This window comes from Grampus griseus, assembly GCF_964374135.1.
Source record: "Grampus griseus genome assembly, chromosome: 18".
Taxonomy (NCBI): Eukaryota; Metazoa; Chordata; class Mammalia; order Artiodactyla; family Delphinidae; genus Grampus; species Grampus griseus.
In genome coordinates, this window is record NC_139012.1 from 66,426,123 (window position 1) to 66,445,322 (window position 19,200).

The 19,200-nt window shown below is 36.5% G+C and overlaps 1 long non-coding RNA gene across 1 annotated transcript; it reads right to left on the reverse strand.

Annotated features, from left to right (window-relative positions):
* Positions 1-1,740: 1,740 nt before the first annotated feature.
* Positions 1,741-17,540, reverse strand: LOC309835882. The gene is made up of 3 exons (XR_014298059.1): positions 17,503-17,540; positions 2,261-2,373; positions 1,741-1,815 (listed from the first exon to the last, which is right to left on the reverse strand). It is a non-coding gene; the product is annotated as an uncharacterized lncRNA (long non-coding RNA).
* Positions 17,541-19,200: the final 1,660 nt, after the last annotated feature.

Sequence of the window (19,200 nt, forward strand, 5' to 3'; positions counted from 1 at the left end):
CTCTCTGACAAGATGGCATTTGACATGAATGAAATGATGGAGTGACCCGTGTGGATACCTGCGGGGAAAGGGCTCAGGGAAAAAAAGCAGTAAATGTAAAGTTGTAAGGCAAGGATCACACTTCGAATGTTCTAGAAAGAGAAGAGAAGAGCAATGCCTATGCAGCAGAGCAAATAAGGAATGGAGTAGTCGACAGCAAGGGACCTGAAACCAGTGAACACAAAGAAGGGGAGACAAAGGACAAGGACACAGAAAGGGGAGTCCTGCTGGCCAAGGTCCAGCCATCCCTGAAGCCAGAGCTCCCCTATGGGCAATAGAAGGCCACTGGGTTATGAAGCCGATTTGAATTGGGTGCCTTTGCAAATAAAGGACTGCTGTTATTTAAAACTGCTAAATATTTAAAAACCAGCAATTCCCAAAGACTCATGTAAGCCGTTAGACAGCTGACATTTCTAGATAATCCTGAAGTTTTCAGACACAGGGATGAACTCCAAGGCTTATTTCTTGGCCTCAACCTCTCTCTCTTTCCAGCTCTAAGATTCAGTTATCTTACTTTTACACTACAAAGATCTGGAAAAGGAAAAGTGCACATGACTGAATCTACAGCAGGTACTTACCAGTAGATGGGTGAAAAAAAATGAACAAATGAATGAATGAATCCCTATGTTAATTTTAAAAAGTACTCTTCGTTCGTAAAGAAAGCAATATTATTATTTTTTCTCTTAGGAAACCATTCATGAGTAGACTACAAGGTTCTCAGTCAACACAGAGGACACTAGTTAATGCTTACTTGGTACACGTATTTCTATGCAAATTTATGGTTGCCTCTGGTCCACTGCTGACCCTCAGTGATAGTAACAAGACCAGGAGGGTGACAGATTTTATGGGAGAAGGAACTCAATAAGGTAAAACATATATTCCTCTCACGATCATTTGTTTTATTTTTTAAAATTGTCATGAAATACACATAGTGTAAAATTTACCATTTTAACCATTTTAAGTGTACAATTCAGTGACATTACGTACATTAACGCTATTGTGCAACCGTCACCACCATCCAGCTTCAGAACTGTTTTTATCTTCCCAAACTAGAACTCTGACCCCATCAAACACTAACTCCTCACTTCTCCCTGCCGCCAGCCCCGGCGATCACCATTCTACCTTCTGTCTCTATGAATTTAACTGCGTTAGGTACCTCATCTAACTGGAATCATACAGTATTTTTTTTTTGTGACTGGTTTACTTCACTTGGCATAGTGTCCTCAAGGTTCATCCATGTTATAACATGTGTTAGAATTTCTTTCTCTTTAAGCCTGAATAATATTACATTGTATGTGTAGACCACAGTTTCATCATTTGTCCATCCATCAATGGACACTTGGGTTGTTTCCACCTTTTGGTTATTGTGGATAATGCTGCTGTGAACAGGGGTGTACAAATATCTGCTGAGTTTCTGTTTAATCCTTTGAGTGTATACCCAGAAGTGAAATTGCTGGGTCGTATGGCAATTCGACTTAAAATTCTTTTCTCACAATCATTTTTATACACTTTTCATTTGGGGGTGTGTGTATTTTTCTTTTTAGTTCACTGGCATTAAACCTTGAATCTAATGAAACATTACCTCAGTGATTTTAAGGGAACGATTTTAGGCAGTAAATATCAAAAATAATTCCTGTCGGCAATTAACAGATCTGTTGCAAATTATACATAATCCACTTATTTCATTCAAAGAACCCATTAGGGCTGGTCATAGAAACAAAACTTCATCCTGCTAAGCATCTCTGAATGTGAAGTAACTATTCTTGGAATCTTGAACTGAAAAAGAAAAAAAACAAAATCAGGCCACCCAAGATAAATTGAAAAAAATTTAATTATTGAAAGGGGTTGTACTGAATAATTTTTGGGGGGAGGGATATTTGTTATTGCTAGAACTGGTTTTCAGCTGACAACACAGTTTCTTCTGAGCCTAGAGCCTAGTTGGATAGCACGTCTTCCTTTGGACTCAAGCACGTACAAACAGTTGATAATAATAATCATTATAAATGCACATTACAACAGTTTAGTACTTACTATGCTAAGCATTACATATTACCGTATGAAACAGCAGATCTGCAAGGCAGCTTTTTACAATCATTACTGTGGCAGAGAGTCTGCTGCTGTCCGCAAATACTCTTCCCTCTTAAATGACATGGCTCCTGAGTTTTAGCTGGAAATATGACTCTGCAGTCAGAACGCATTTCAAGCCTTCCTTCTAGCTCACCTTATTGTCTGTATCAGTAGTCCATGGCTTTTGATCTCAAACTTGTATCTGGTTGAGTAGATATGCCAAGGTTTGTTTATCCATTCTCCCACTGATAGATATACCAGGGCTTTCTGTTTTTGGATATTATGAAAAAAAAACTGCGGTCAACCTTTGTGTGTTTTGTACATACGTTTTTCTTTTTATTTGAAATCATGGAGAATATTGTGATGGGGATTATTGAGGCAAAACACTCATCAGGCCCTTCATGGCATCTCTGCTGGCACTCAGGGAAATCACTTGATTCTCCACATATTAGGCTAGGACCTGCATCCCTTGTCTTGTTTTCCCAGCCTCCTGCCCCAAGATTGGGAATCACTTTTTAACCCCATTCCTTAGTGTTCCCACCTGCAATACAACCCCAGTCTGATATAACCAGAGAATTTACTTCTCACTCTGCAAGCTGCAGTCTGTCCAGTTTCTCTAGACTGCATATTGATTTAGACAGAATCAGCCTGAGGAATCATCTCACTCATGTGGTGGTACTTGGAAGAAGTTAGTGTTTTCTTCTCTTCTACCCCTCGCTGTCAGCCTGACATTTGGTGGACAACAAGCCATGGTTTATAAAAACTCCTTCTGGATGTCCAAGTGTAGTGTCAGAAATTCCAGTCCCATTGTTTCTAATATGTAGAGTAACTATTATTCGAGCAAGTCAAGAGAAAGATCAAAGAGAATAGCAAAAGCAAATTGTAGCTATTAGAATAATACGCATATAAGACAGTCTTAATTCCATGCTTATTTAATTAACACATGTGAACATAAAATAGAAGGAACCTTCTATGTTTAGATGGAGTAGATCAAAATGCCGTTCTATTTTCTGCATTTACATCAACGGCTTTTATGATAATGCCTTGTATATATTAGATATTTGATGAGTGTCCATTGAACTTATTAATAAATGAATGAATGTTAAGGTAGGTCATCCCCCAGAGGCACATGTTAAGACACAGCAAATATTTTTCTCTGTTACGTGAGTGGGTGTAAGCTGCAGCTGGTGAGAGAGCTGACAGATGCTGTGAAAGATGCAGAATTATCAATATCTGAGCATATATCTGGGAGCAGGCTATTTCCTATGTCGTGTATCAGGTGTGATACTTGCTTTCTCTATTCAAAGCAAGAAAAAGGTGTGAGTGGATTAGAGACGCTGTCTATAGCAGCTTAAAAATTATAGTTTTTTCTCATAGTCCTATCCAACAAGAAAAACCATGAAAATAAACATCAGTGAAGTTATTTACATGAAATTGAAGCTATAACTGTATACGGTGAGAGTAGGGAATTGTGGCTAATTCTTTCAAGTGATTCAGTAAGTGAATACCACACGAATGCAGAAAAAGATTACTCTTCGTGAATCTTATAAAACAGTAAATATGTTGAGAGTTAAAAACTGAAAAAAAAAGCTCAATTACCCCCCCAAAATTTGCTAATTTCACTCCAGATCGAGGACTCAAACACTGTGTGAGAGGCCCAGCTACTCACTGAAATATAAATAGGAAAGGGGAAAGGGGTGGGGGAGGAAGGAGAGAAGGGGAGAGAGAGAGAGAAGCTCCAAGCATGTGCTTAGCAAAAGAGTGAGGAAATTCAGACAAAGTGTGATAAGAGTTTTTAAACCTCCTGAGGCATGCATCCAGTCGGAATCAGTGTGCCCTGGTCCTAATCAGGACAAGATTACATACGCCTTTCCTGTATCCAGCCCTTTACGTGCCTGTCAGGAATGTCTCTGTGGCTACGGATCAAAAGGCAACCTTCCCAAACAGGTACCTAAGTAAAATGAAGTGGTCATAACCAGCTATATTAACCAGCACAATTACAAGCATCAATACTTACCACAAAGCGCATAAGAATTCAAGGCTACATCAAATGTATATCGGCATAAGGAAGTTTAAATCAAATCTCTAATTTTCCATGAATTTCCTCTACGTTTCTATAAATATTTCTGTATGTAATCATATCTATTTATATTAAGCTAAACATGAGTTCACACTGACGTCTCCAAAACTAGTCCATTATCATGTGGATTATTCTCGTCTCTCCCCTTGTGTAATAAAATACTCTACACATAATGGATTTTTAAATCCAAAGTTTTAACTTAAAATACTCCAAGTACCTTAGAAGAGCTTATGAGGAGACTCTATAGGGAGAAATATCTATATATAGTCATTTGCCTGAATGATGCACTTCTGCTGACTAGGAAGATTACCTGCTTCAGCAGAGTATAACCCTTCTGGAAAGATATATGGTCAAATAATTCATCTCTGGTAATTAATTAAACCTGTTGATTATTCTTGCACATTAGTGGTTTTTAAACCTAGAAATCCATCCGAATCAACTTGTGGGTTAAAGAAATAAAAAAAGCAAAGCAAAGCAAAGCATTCTGCCCCAAAATGACTGAAACAGAATTTCACTCCAGGGAATGGTCAGACCCTGGACCCTACTGAAAAACTCTATGTCTATCAACTTGACAATTTAGGTGAAATTTACAGGTCCGTCGAAAGACACAAAGTACCAAATCTCACAGAAGGAGAAATAGATAATCTGAATAGGACTATAGTACTAAAGAAATTTAATCAAAAATCTTCCAAGTAAGAAACAACCAGGCTCAGATGGTATCACTGTTGAATTCTACCAAACATTTAAGGAAGAAATTATACCAATTCTCTGCAATCAGTTCCAGAAAACAGAAGCGGAGGGAATGCTCATACTATGAAACCAGCATTACTCTAAGTCAAGTTAAAGACATTACGTGAAAGAAAAACTACAGACCAATGATCTTTTATGAACACAGTTGCAAAAATCCTCAACAAATGTTAAATCAAATCCAACAATGTGTAAGAGAATCATACACCACAAGTGGGGTTTAATGCAGGAATGCAAGATTAGTTCAACCTTCATAAATCAATTCATGTAATTCATTATATAGAATAAGTAAAGCCATGTGATTGATGAATACGTTTAGTACTTTGGTTGTGGTGATGATATCACAGATGTACGCATATGTCCAAACTCATCACGTTGTATACGTTAAATGTGTGCAATTTTTTGTATATCAATTTTACCTCAATAAAGCTAAAGAAAAGGAAAACCATGTGATTGTATCAATAGGTATGGAAAATGCATTTGACAAAATCCAACATCTATTCATGATCAAAACTCTCAGCAAACTGTAGATGGAGGAGAACTTCCTCAACTTGACAAAAAACTTGTGTTAGTAAAGAAAAGAAAGAAAAGAAAAAAAGAAGTGAAAAGTAAGTGCTGACCAGGCAAAATTGGATGAAATGGTTAATAAACTTTTAAGATGTTGACGTATTATTGATGTTAAGGATGATTTAAATTATTGCACACGAACTGACATTGAATCATGAGAAATATCGTTTGTATTGTTAGCTTACTTCAACAGTTCGGTTCTAGAAATATTTCGTTGTTATATTATCTTTGCATCTTGGCAACTGGTGTTGAATGAGGAACAAAGGTATCAAGTCAGACAAGAAGATTGTTCATCTCTTCCTTAATCTTAATTTATGTGAATACCTTCTGGCAGTCTCAATGTTGGGAGTTCCCATTGTTATAGAAGTGTTGCAAAATAAAACCAGAAAAAAAGTTTCAAATGGTTTGAGAGTTACTTTATTATAATCTCAAGAAGTTGTTCATTTGGAATGTTTATATAAAACTAATATGAGGGGTCAAAAAGCTAACTTTTTTTTTCTTTCTTTCTATCTTTCTTTCTTTCTTCCTTTCTTTCCTTCCTTCTTTCTTTTTCTTTCTTTCTTTCCTTCCTTCCTTCTTTCCTTCTTTCTTTCCTTCCTTCCTTCTTTCCTTCTTTCCTTTCTTTCCTTCTTTCCTTCCTTCTTTCCTTCTTTCTTTCTTTCCTTCCTTCCTTCCTTCCTTCCTTCCTTCTTTCTTTCTTTCTTTCTTTCTCTCTTTCTCTCTTTCTATCTTTCTTCCTTCCTTCCTTCCTTCCTTCCTTCCTTCCTTCCTTTCTTTCTTTCTTTCTTTCTTTCTTTCTTTCTTTCTTTCTTTCTTTCTTTCTTTCTTTCTTTCTTTCTTTCTTTCTTTCTTTCTTTCTTTCTTTCTTTCTTATCAGAGATAAAAAAAGAATTTGTTGGAGAGGTGAGAAAGATTCAGATGGTGTTTCCTTTACTTCAACCCTTTGACCCATGAGAATGGGAGACTCTCCTAACTCTCTATTCACACCTTTTTGGCTTTTTCCCAAAGTAAGAGGGGTTGACAATTTACTTCTGAACCTAATATTCCCTGGGCAGTTCTTCACTAGGGGGAGGGATTATTATGCCATGGGGCTTTCTCTCTTACTTCCTGTTCCCACACACTAAACTCACAAGCACAGGGTCACCTCTTTCAAAAGCACACGCAGTGTTCTTTTTTGTTCCTTCCTCATCCATGAATAATTGCAAGTATGGTCCGTCAGAAGACACAATGAACCTAAATCCAAATGTCACATAGACTTCTTATAGTAAAGCACATTCTCCAATCCCAGTTGTCATCAGGACTTTACCTTTGAACATATTGGGATTTCACATTATAGTCCACGAGTCAGAGCCCTCTGAGTTGTGGAATAACAGTTTAACCTTTATTTCTACAATATATGCTCATTTTTATTCTGAAAATAAGTATATGGTTTTTAGCCAAATTGTGTTTAGTGAAACTTACCAAATCTGTCCTTTCTATTTTTTCTGATAATTCTCTGGACATAATCTTGGGGTGATGACTTCCTCTCTTCTATAGAATGTATATAGCAAACTCAGTCTGACAGGAGTATATGCGTAAAGCCCAGTGAAATGTTGAAATGTTATTCTTCAAAAGTTAAAGGCTACACGGTACTAAGTAACAAGGCTATAGCCTGTAAATGATTTTTTGGACACTGCTTCTGTGAAATCTGATCGCTTTTTGATAACACTTTATTGAGGTAAGTATTTGAGATGAGACTTGTAGGAATGATAAAGCAGGAAAGAAACATTTTAAAATATTTTACTAAAGGAAGCCGTAATTAGGCAGAAAGCAGACAGTAGGGGTTTCTAGTTTTAATTCTGCCATTATCTTAGGTGGCTTTAGGAAACGCACCATGGTCAGTTTACTCGTCTAGAAAGAGGAAAAAGGGGATGATATGAGGACATCATTGATCTCTGAAATCTGACTAACTAGGCTTTTATGAGACGAAAGCCTCAAGCACTTTAACATTTTTGGAATGTTTAACTGCTTGATGTTATCTCCGTATGAGGGAAGGGGATTTATAGGGGAACTTCTCTGTACCACATTGTAGTATTTTACTAATTTCTGTATTTCCTTATTGCTTTTATAATTTTTAAATGAACTTTATATTTTTAAAGGTTGCTGAGCACAAGTTTGTCTTAGAATCTTTTGAAATGAATCAAGTGTTTCTCCATTATCCCGAATTATCTAGAAATATCTCCAAGTATTTTTGTGACATATAGTACAGTATGCCTCACACCCTATCAGAGCTTGGTACACACTATGAAGATGAAAATTGCGTGGAGCAGCTGGCCTCCTCAGTGTTTCTTCTGTTAGGAAGGAATGTGGTTGGTTGTTTTGCCCTCTACCACCTAGTCTAATAAACTGTTTAGAACAAAGGATAACAGGAACGTTTTACTTTTTTTTAATAGACTTTATTTCTTAGAGTAGTTTCAGGTTCACGAAAAATTGAACAGAAGGTACAGAGACTTCCCATATACTACCTCTCCACACTATTATAGCCTCCCCCATTATCAACCATTATCAACCATTATCTCCGGCCAGAGTGGTGCATTTGCTGCCACTGATGAACCTACATGGGCACATCATAATCACCCAAATCCAGAGTTTACATTAGGGTTCACTCTTGGTGGAGTACATTCTATGGACTTGGACGAATGTAGAATGACACGTGTCCACCATTAGAGATTCATATGGAGTAGTTTCACTGCTCTGAAATCCTCTGTGCTCTACCTATTCATCCCTCCATCCTCCCTAACCCCTGAAAACTACTGATACTTTTACCATCTCCATAGTTATGTCTTTTCCAGAATGTCATGTGGTTGCAATCATATTGTGTGTAGCCTTTTCAAATTGGTTTCTTTCACTTAGTCACATGCATCTAAGTTTCCTCTATGTCTTTTCATAGAATTGAAAATTCCTAATCAAGAATCTTGAAATTTTCTTCTCTTTTAAATTAAATTTTCTTTTAAGGTAGCAAAGATCATAATTCTAAGTTGTTAGCATCAGTGGTTTTATCTAACTTGTAATGGATGTATATGTGATCGAAACAAATGTGATTATGGTATTTTTTAAAAAAATGCTTGCAGTAGCAAAATGAATGAAATGATCCTCACCTCTGAGATTTATAGTTTACCTAGTTATCTTATTTATTTTGTTAGATGACTGAGTCTCTACATACATTTCTAGATATTGCTTGGGTATAAATGTAAAGAATTTTCATTGAATCCAAGGATTGCATTCTGAAAGCACTGTAATGATTTTCTTTCTTGAAGTACTCAAAGTAAAGTATATAATACAAAATAAACATATTAAAAAAATGTCTTGGGCTTCCCTGGTGGTCCTGTGGTTAAGAATCCACCTGCGAATGCAGGGGACACGAGTTCGAGCCCTGGTCCAGGAAGATCCCACATGCCACGGAGCAACTAAGCCCATGCTCCACAACTACTGAGCCTGCGTTTAGAGCCCGCAAGCCACAACTACTGAGCCCACGTACCACAGGTACTGAAGCTCGCATGCCTAGAGCTTGTGCTCCACAACAAAGAAGCCTGTGCACCGCAACAAAGTGTAGTCCTGCTTGCCACAACTAGAGAAAGCCCGTGTGCAGCAACGAAGACCCAATGCAGCCAAAAAAAAAAAAAGTCTCCCCTCTTACTCCTATCACAGTGCAGAGCAGAAAGACAAAGGCTCCCCTCCTTGCCTTTATCTGGAACTCAGGCTCTCTCCCACTATGACTCTGCTCTCTAGATTCTCAAAAGCCTATCTATGGGGAAAAGATGTGGAGCTTTCACCAAGGTTTTAGAGCCTGGTGATCTCCATCTCTACATTCCCAGAAATCTAATCATGTGATTCATACTCTCTAAAGTTTGAGAACAATAGTCCTTACTTTGTGTTATGTACTGAATTGCATCCCCTACAAAATTCATAAGTTGAGGGCTTAATATTTATGTTATCTGTGTTTGGGCATAGGACCATAAGGAGGTAATTAAGGTTAATTGAGGTCATAAGGGTGGGGTCCTAATCCAATAGGACTGGTGTCCTTATAAGAAGAGGAAGAGACACCAGGGATGTGTGCAGAAAGATGTGCAAGCCAAGGAGAGAGAGCTCAGGAGAAACCAAACCTGCTGACACCTTGATCTTGGACTTCCAACCTCTAGAACCGTGAGAATAAATTTCTGTTATTTAAGCCACCCAGTATGTCACTGCATTTTGTTATGACAGCCTTAACAGACTAATGTGCTTTGTTACATCCATCACTCAGAAACCTATGTATCATCCTCTTAAAATTCTTTGCACTACTCTTTGTATATTTCATAAATTCATATCTTTCCTTGAATCCCCACTATCACCACCCCAGTTATGGCTCTTATTCCATATCTCTCCTATATATAACCTGACACTCTGCCAATTGATGCCAGGTTGCCAGAAGGTTCTTTTGGAAATGTATCAATATATAGTCATGCTACTTTATAGCCTGAAACCCTCCAATGGCTACTCAGGCTTTTAGATAAAACCCAAGTAATCAAGTATAGATCTTGCAACCTCATGATCAAATATGGGTTTATTCACCTAATATCTTCTGTCACTTCCACAAATGGCCCCTGTGTCAGCCCCATAAAACTGCCTGAGATTCCCTGAACACTATGACTATTTTTGACCTTCTAGCTGTTATTTCACCAGGGAAAAGTCTCTCTGAACTTCTGTACTTGATTAGTTCTTCCTGGTCCCAAGGCTCACCTTAGGTTAAATTCACTGGAACATTATGTTAGATTTGCATTTCTCCTCCTAAAGTTCTGATTTAGATCTCCTTCCTTTGAACTTCGGCAGTAAACCCTAACACTTACCATTTGGTGGTTTTATCTGCCTTTCTTACTTGACTGTGGCCTTTATAAGGGCAGGGATTCTATCTTTCAGAATAAACAATGAATACATTTTGTTTTCAGGCATGTTCAGTGAATCCAAGATCATATATTTGTGCATCCATGGCTTTCAATCGAATGGCAAAAGTTCACGACACAAATGGAAATGAAGCTCCCTCACATTATAGGGATAACTCAGTTCAAATGTCCAGCATTTTTATTCAGGTTATCTTTAGTCGGATTTCAAAACCGCAAAGAGATATTTATCACCACCTGCTTTCCTTGTAGCATAACAATTCATGTTTATGTTGGAAGTTGCTGTATCATTTCTTTGAAGAAGCCAAATTCATTTACCCATCTCGTGAGGCAACTCCATGCATGGAGAAGTAGGACTGTGTGGTCTATGTGATTTCTTTAAAGAAAGTGGTGTGTTTTGTTCAGCATCACATCCACTGCCACCCACTAGAGCTAACTGCAATCCTACAGTGATGAAGATTTCTAGACCACTTGGGTTTAGTAGTTATGCTCAACTCTTTTAGACTAGGCAGACATGGAAAGGAGAAATCAGTGAACCAAGTATGTAGAATTATTTCAAAGGAACAAATATTAGAAACAGGTGTGAGATACTACCTAGGGAAAATAAGGCATTAATTCATTCTACCTGGCAGTGGACCATGCTATATTTCCTGACGAATTAGCTGCCTGAAAACATTTTGACAAAGGAGTTAATTATAAATGTTGCTGTTTTTATTCATTTAAAGCCAAATTTTCAAACCATAAAAAGTGCATTAAAGACTTTTAGGCAATTAGGAAGCTGCAGAAAGCGTTTTATTCTCCATCTATTTCACAGTTAAATCATATTCTCTGAGCATAAGCTTACGTGAAACAATTTTTTATTATATGGAAAGCTTATAGTCTATGTTTTATACTCTTCTTATGGTTCAAATCTTATAGCAAAATGTATAACATAATGTACATAGTACCTAATGTTTAGTTTTATGAATTTTTTATCCACTGCCTCATTCTTGAAAGGATTTGAGGTTGTGGCATTGAATAAGTTGCTTGTTGAATACCTTAGTTTTAATTGCATCACATACCATTTAAATATTTAATTTATTATATGGGAGAAATGCACTTATTTTGCCAAAAAAATTAATTATCGATTAAATAATTACTTGTTCGATAAGAACATAGCAGTTATAATCTCATAATGTCAGTAAAACATTAATCGCTGTAAATATTTACATCAGAAATATTTACATCTCTATGGCTCCTCTCACAATTCCTTCTAGTGATCTATTAGCAAATGTTTGCTTCCCTGCATTGCAACTTTGGACTTTCCTGATTTAAAAGTCTTCTAAGTTCCCAAGAAAGGAATGCTTCCACCAGGAGATACAGAAATGGTTTCATAAAACTGCAGGCTGTTTTATGAAACCACCTGTCTACTTTGTGCTTTTCATAATATTGAACCAAACATTTTACAAACTAGATTACTTGAATGGCTGGGGTGATATGTACTAGACACCGGAAATTGAGTTGCTGCTGCAGATGGTGTGATAAGATGGAATAACATAAAGTTTGAAAGGTACAAAATTTGGCATGCCAGATTGAAATTTTGTACCTTAATTCAGTAAGCTTCGAGGATCTAGAAAATGATTTTGTCATTAGAGCCAATATAACCTCGAATTGCTTAATTCTTAATCTTTACAGAAGCTTCTTGGAGATGACAGCAAGAAAGTCTTTAGTTAGAATGTCAAAATGTTCAGGATACAATACTAACAAAAATAATTTTCTATCAATGCCTATGTATAATCCAACTATACACACACACACACACACACACACACACACACACACACACACACACACAAAGCCTTTTGTTGATGCCCCCAAATGACCTAAGAGTGTTATGGATATACTGCTTTCTGTAGAATATCTGTGACACTGACCTTGACAATGGTTTGCCCTCCAACATATAAACTGGACTTTAACCGAACTAGTTGACAAGTTTAATTATCATAGATCAGGAAACGGTGTTAACTCAGTAGGTTTTCTTCTCCTTTCTAATCTTTTGCCCAAAGACACAATCTTTTGTGGATCCCTGAAGGTGAAGGAAATTCTTGCATTCCAGCTGTCTTAAAACTGCGGAGGTTTCCTGAAATCGACTTCATTGCACCAGCCAGACATCTAAAAACTATGTCCATACAATGTTTGCTTGTAGATTTCTTGTTTGCACCCCAAACCCCCAAATTATAAGTAGATTTTTCTCAGGTTTTGAGAGATCTAAAGAAATCAGAGCTTCTTTATTCTTGCTGCTAACCTCTTCTCCCCTTTCTCCTCTCTGCTATTTCTCTTACTTCCTGAGAACATCCTTTCGCAGCCTCTTCCTTCAGGTGCTCTTCTAGCTGCCTTTTGTGCTAAGTGGCATGAATGCCGCTCTGCACTCGTGACCCCAGCCATCAAAGGCAGTCATGAATGAAATCAATGTTGTTCTGATCATTTGCTTCGTCATTCTTGCTTTCTAGACCCTGACACTTCCTGGAGACCAGCACCTACGTTTGTAGCTAAGGTGGGGTCAGGATGTAGATTCTCATTGTATTTGTGATGACAGTTTTTAAGCACTATTTTAGAGTATTCTTTGTACACCTTGCTGTCTTGTGCATGCTTTGCTGGGCTGTTTCCTGGGAGGAGAGCAAAGGTCTATTTTTGTTGTAGGTTGACAAGAAGAGTTGAGTAGGAAAATGATAGTAGGGACACTCCAACTCTGCTTGGGACCATGGACATAAATGCATCTCCGTACAACTATTCGCTTATTTCTACTGCCCAAAACAATTACACATTTTAAGGAAAGTCTGGGAAATGCAGACAAATATTTCAAAACAGTTTGTATCTTCATCCTCTGGCCTAATGTTTTAAAATGTCACAATGGTATCTCTCACATAAGAGAGCATAAGTAGAATAAAAACTGGTCAGACAACCTGCCTCTGTCAGCTTTCAAAAATATGAAAAATGACTTATTTGCTGATGAAATTTTTATTTTCTTTTCATATGTGGTTTGACATTCCTAAAGAGACTCTGGGAATATTCCCTTAATAATAGGAAATACAAATTACCTGCTTTGTATCCATAAATCAACTTTATTATTATATCTGAGCCTTATTCATCTCTGGGGCAAAATGTAAAGCAAGACACTAATCACTCAATTATTACAGATTTTAAAATTTGTTTAATAGAATATGACTTCTTATTTTTTCAGTTATATATATACAATATATGTATATATATGTATATATATAGTATATATTACAATTCTCTTATACATTCTAAAATGTGATACAGTGAATTGCCTTAACTGACCACTCAGATCTCAATGATTTAGGGACCTGTTAATGCACCTTAATTCTGAATATTCTCTACAATCATATTTCAAGATTATTTTAGTATGAAATTAAGGAAAAAACTCTTATTAGAAAGACAAGTATAGAATTTCTGCTTGCTAGTAGACATCATTATTCAAAAAGCTGACTGTGTTCAGACTAATTTCTTAAATTTCATGTTCTCATGAATAAGGACAATTGTTAAAAAAGAAAATTATCCTGAATGTAACTTTTACTCAGACGACCAGACAAGGGATAGCCACATATCAGCATGATTAAATTGCTGATTGCCTGCCAACTTTACCAAATGTTCATTGTTGTCTCTGTAGGGAAGCCTCTTCGTCCAAGCAGAATCAATTATTTCCTTTGCTAAGTCCCCTCAGAAATTTGTATGTTCTGCTTTTGAATTACATAGACTCCAGATACCTGTAGCCCATGTCCATGCAATGTGTGTGTGTTGTTTCTTGTCTACTCTTACAGCCCACAATTGTACATAGGTTGTGAAAGATGGAAGTGGGTCAGTCTCTTTTTCTCATTATTTACGTCTCTTGTCTTAGGACCTTTGAATTTGCTTTTCTATCTGCTTGCAACAATCTTACCTCAGAGAACCAAACTGCTTGTTCTCTAATTTCCTTCAGCCTTTGCCCAAATATTACTTTACCAGTGAGACCTTCTCTGACCATTCTACTTTAAATATTAAACCCTTTCTTAAGTATAATTTTCACAGGATAAAATCATGCAAATAAAAATGAATATGTATAAAAAAAAGTCATTTCACTCATTAATGAGGGAACTGATAAGATGTTTGCACAACTTCAAAGGAGAATCTCAGTACATGTATAAATGTGTGTATGTATGTGTGTGTATACGTACACATATGCATACGGTCAGAAATGCTGAAAAGAATTGCTAATGAGCAAGGGAAATGTAGAATATTGGGCATAAAGTTTTTAAAATAATATTCAACCAACGTCTTTATTTCCTATAGCTACTTTCTCATTCCTTAATTATCTCGTGGCCTTCCCCCATTGAAAGGGAGGCATTCATTCCTTCAGAATACCCCTGAAACAAAGAAGTTGCTTTGAGTTTTAAAATAAGTAGAGTTTTTTGAGTTCTTAGGAAAATCATAGCCTAAAAGTAAGTACTTTTGATTTGTAAAAGTCAGACTTTGTTGAATGGAGGAAAGGTTTTTCCTTGAAATCCTGAAAGCCACACCTGGAATTCTGGAGCATAGGTTTTCACAAAGAGTTGTAGAGGAGGAAGGTTGAGTTATAAGACTGTGACTTCCTAAAAAACAGAGGAGAGCCCTTAGGGCTAGGTGAGTTGAGAGAGGGAGTAGAGTTGAGGACTTGGATCTTCTCTCTTAGATTTGAAAGCCCAGGGAGTAGGATTGGATTTTCCATCAAATAAGTCACCTAGTCCACACTTCCAGTTACATAGCGAGCACACTGGGATAGGTTCAAGTGAGTTGAGAACATCGAGTTCAATGTTACTCTTTCGTGAGTGAAGCCTGGGAAGCGTGCAAACCTTCCCTTTACATGGCATTCCCTGGAACACTGAGCAAGGGAACCAAAGACACTAAGGCACAGTTAGGAGGGAGGGTGTCCATGTGGGTGGGCCTGAGGCCAGCCTTCCAGGCACTACATGCTCCACAGAGGCGGCAAAGAGAACAACTGAATACCTGCTTTCCTAAGTGGGGGTGAGAATCTATGAAAGGATTTAATAATTAAAAGAGTGATAGAGAAGGAGTCATACAATTACAATTAATCTATTGTATTTCCTCGTCTCTTATCTTCTTTGAAATTTGCAATAACATCTCTGTTTCATCCAGAAGGTATTTTTGTGTAACCCCACCTAATTTTAACCCTGCCTTTATTTAGGATTCCTTAACATTTATGTACATAGTTTTTTTTCACTATTCTCTACTGAACCCTACTCTGTTAATATGTTGCTTGGTAAATATGCCCCTTCGTTATATCGTGGATGTATTTCTTGCCCTTTCTTTTTGATTATAAGCTTCATGAAGAAAGGAATAGTGCTTTACTTTCCTCACGTGTTATTCCTTTGGTATGTAGTTAAATCTAATAGACATTTAATGCAGAGTACCATCCAAAATAAATTATATTTAAGGCAGAAATGTATTTTGAGAACTTCTATAATGAAAGTCATTCATATTTATTTGAGTACTAAAGAAGGGTTGGTCCTCTGTTAGCTTTATTTTAACAATTATTTCAAATATAACTTTTTAAAATAATACAGGATTATTGAAACAAATTTCAAATATTATGAATGAGTAAAAAGTTAAATTTATTCTTAACAACCACTCCTTACTTAGTAATTTGGTGTATGTTCCAATTTTTTCTCTTTTATTTCTTTTCTTTTCTTTCCTCCCTCCCCTCCTTCCTTTTTCCGCCTTCCTTTCTTCTTTCCTTCCTTCCTTTCTTTCTTCTTTCTTTCTCTCTTCCTTCCTTTCTTTCTTTCTTCTTTCTCTCTCTCTCTCTCTCTCTTTCTTTCTTTCTTTCTCTTTTTCCTCAGTATCATCACTGCCTTTATTTTTATTGTGGTAAAATATATACAGTGTAAAATTTGCCATCAAAACCGTTTTTAGGTATACAATTCAAGGGCATTAATTACATTTACAATGTTGTGCAAACATCACTACTCTGTATTTCCAAAATTTTTCGCTTATTTAAATACTATTCCTGCTGTCCTGCTGCTTGCTTTTTTGCTTGCCCTGTAAAATCTCATTGGATGGAAACTTCATCTCCAGGTACTCTCTTAGTTCAGTTTCATAAAGAGTTGACAAACTGGGGATGAATATTTTATTTTTAATAATGTGTTTACTTACCATGTTCCTTGGATCCTTGAAAATGAGTGAAAAATCAGTTGGAATTATATTTTTTCAGAGAATGAAAAAAGAAACATTTTATAATTGAATAACAACTTTTTACTTGTTTCTATGCTTGGAACACATTATTTAGAAGCTCTTTATCACTTTTCTAAAAACTCTGTTTTCATAGAATAAGAGAATCACAGAATCCCTGGTTGCAAATGACCCCAGTGATCATCTGGCCCACTCATTCAGGGTCAGAATCCACCAGGTCACTGTGGCTCTTTGAACGTCTCTAGTTATAGGGAATATATTACTATATAACCTTCCAAGGAAGCCCTTTCTTTTTCAAGGTATCCAAAAATTAGTTCTTCTTTCTTTTCTTTTCCTACCTGGAATTATTATCCATTGGGTTTATTTTAAATCTTAGTGTCTTATTAGGCAAATACCATCCTTTTCAAATGATACTTGAATATAATCATCGTCTCCCTCCTGAATATTCATTTTTCCTAAGATAAACCTCCCAATTACTTCAGCAGTTCTTGATATCCTGTGGTCTCATGTTCCTTCACCAACCTGGTGATTTTCTCTGAGTTATATTTCCATTGATCCATTTTCTTTTTAAAGTGCAATGCTTGGAACTGAAGATAATATTCAGATAACTTCTAAATGCTTTCAAGTAGAGCAAAAATTTATTTTGTATGTTTTACTTCAAACTCCTAATTCGTTACAGAATAATTTTATGGTAGAGATTTAAGATTTGGATTAAATTTACTACTAACACAATATGGGTACCTCCTTTAATAATTTATCTCAGACTTGACTTTGTGACAATGGAGTCTTTCTAGTTTAGAAAGAACCGAAAATTCAGGTAAGGTTATCACACTGTGATACAGTCAAAGTCGAAACACATACCTCCCAATCTTGCTGTCTTATGTAGGGCCACCAGCTTTTCTTACAGCATCAAAGGAGACACTGAAATGTGAGGCACAGATATTAAGCTGTCAAATGTTTTCATGTGTTGCTTGTCATTTCTGTAACTTCGCTGGAAGGAGTAACGTGGGAGTGTGAGAATTCATACTCCAAAGCTGGTCTTTTAGCAACATATAGCAGAAGGGGAGAGGAAGACAGTTCTGATAATGTAAGTGAGAATTCTAGTGTTAATGCCTTTCTCTTATCCATCTTGAGATGTCACTTTTTTTAACGTGAAGATAGTAAAATAGCACTTGTAACGACCAGGGCCGAAGTCATTATGGACCAGAGATAGAATATCTTCAGACCTGAAATTTATTACTGTAGGCGTCAGTCTTTACTAATTCATGTCGAACTTGGATTGTGGACATTTGTCTTTCCTTCCACTTTTTAGTAATATATACATAAATATTCAGGACTCACTTTGTCAAAATTGTTATTAATATTGAAGATTTAGAAATTACATTTTAGTAGAAAAACATTAACAAATCTCATGTATGGTTTTTTTTTCGTGTATGGCATTTTGAGTTAACATTTTGAATCCTTCATCACCATAATTTCCAAGTTAAATACATTGGGAGGTTAGATTTGACATAAATACACCACCATGTGTAAAATAGATAGCTAGTGGGAACCTGCAGTATAGCACAGGAGCTCAGCTCGGCGCTCTATGATGACCTAGATGCGTAGGAGGGAGGTCTAAGAGGGAGGGGATATGGGGACATATGTATACATGTAGCTGATTCACATCATTTACAGCAGAAACTAACACAACATTGTAAAGCAATTATACTCCAATTAAAAAAAACAAAAAAACCATGTTATTTGAGTTAATGATCTTTTATTATGGTGAAAGAAAAGTTCTTGGGAGAACCACATGTTTCCCCTCCATTGGGAGAATAAACTCAAAATATGAATTAACTTAGAGTTAATAGAGAAATTTCAGAGCTAGATAAAAATCTTAAAAGTCACCTAGTCCAAACTCTCAACTATATAGTGAGTAAGTAGGGGCACAATAATCTCATGACTTGTCCAAGCTCAAACTTGGAAACAGAACCTAGGTCTTATGTTACCTAATATAGTAAATCTTGTACTAGTATAGTCACTGTAGTAATGTAGTAGCCTTTTGTAAGATTGGAAGACAGAGGAGAATTAAAGGTGTTTAAATAATCGACACACTGAACATAAAAACACAAAGCACGGAATCATCTTTACATTTAAAAGATAAACTAATCTTTTATTTCAAGAATTTCTCAACTAAATAGGATGTGGCACAGAGGAAAGAGCATGGACTTTGTAGTTATACAGAGAGAGCAAGTTACCCTTGTCTTGCCGTTTTTCAGTTATGGGCCAATTAGTTAAGCTTTCTGAGCTTCAGTTTTCCTGGTACTGCTACTACTTCCCTAAGTAACTGAGAAGATTAAATTAGATAATGAATTGAAAACAGCCCAGCAGAATGCTAACATGTAGTGGGTACTCCATAAACAATATCTCCAATTGTTTTAGTTTATTCACAATCAATTGGTAAGATTCACTTTGGCTAATATATATATATATATATATATATATATTTTTTTTTTTTTTTGCGGTACGCGGGCCTCTCACTGTCGCGGCCCCTCCCGTTGCGGAGCACAGGCTCCG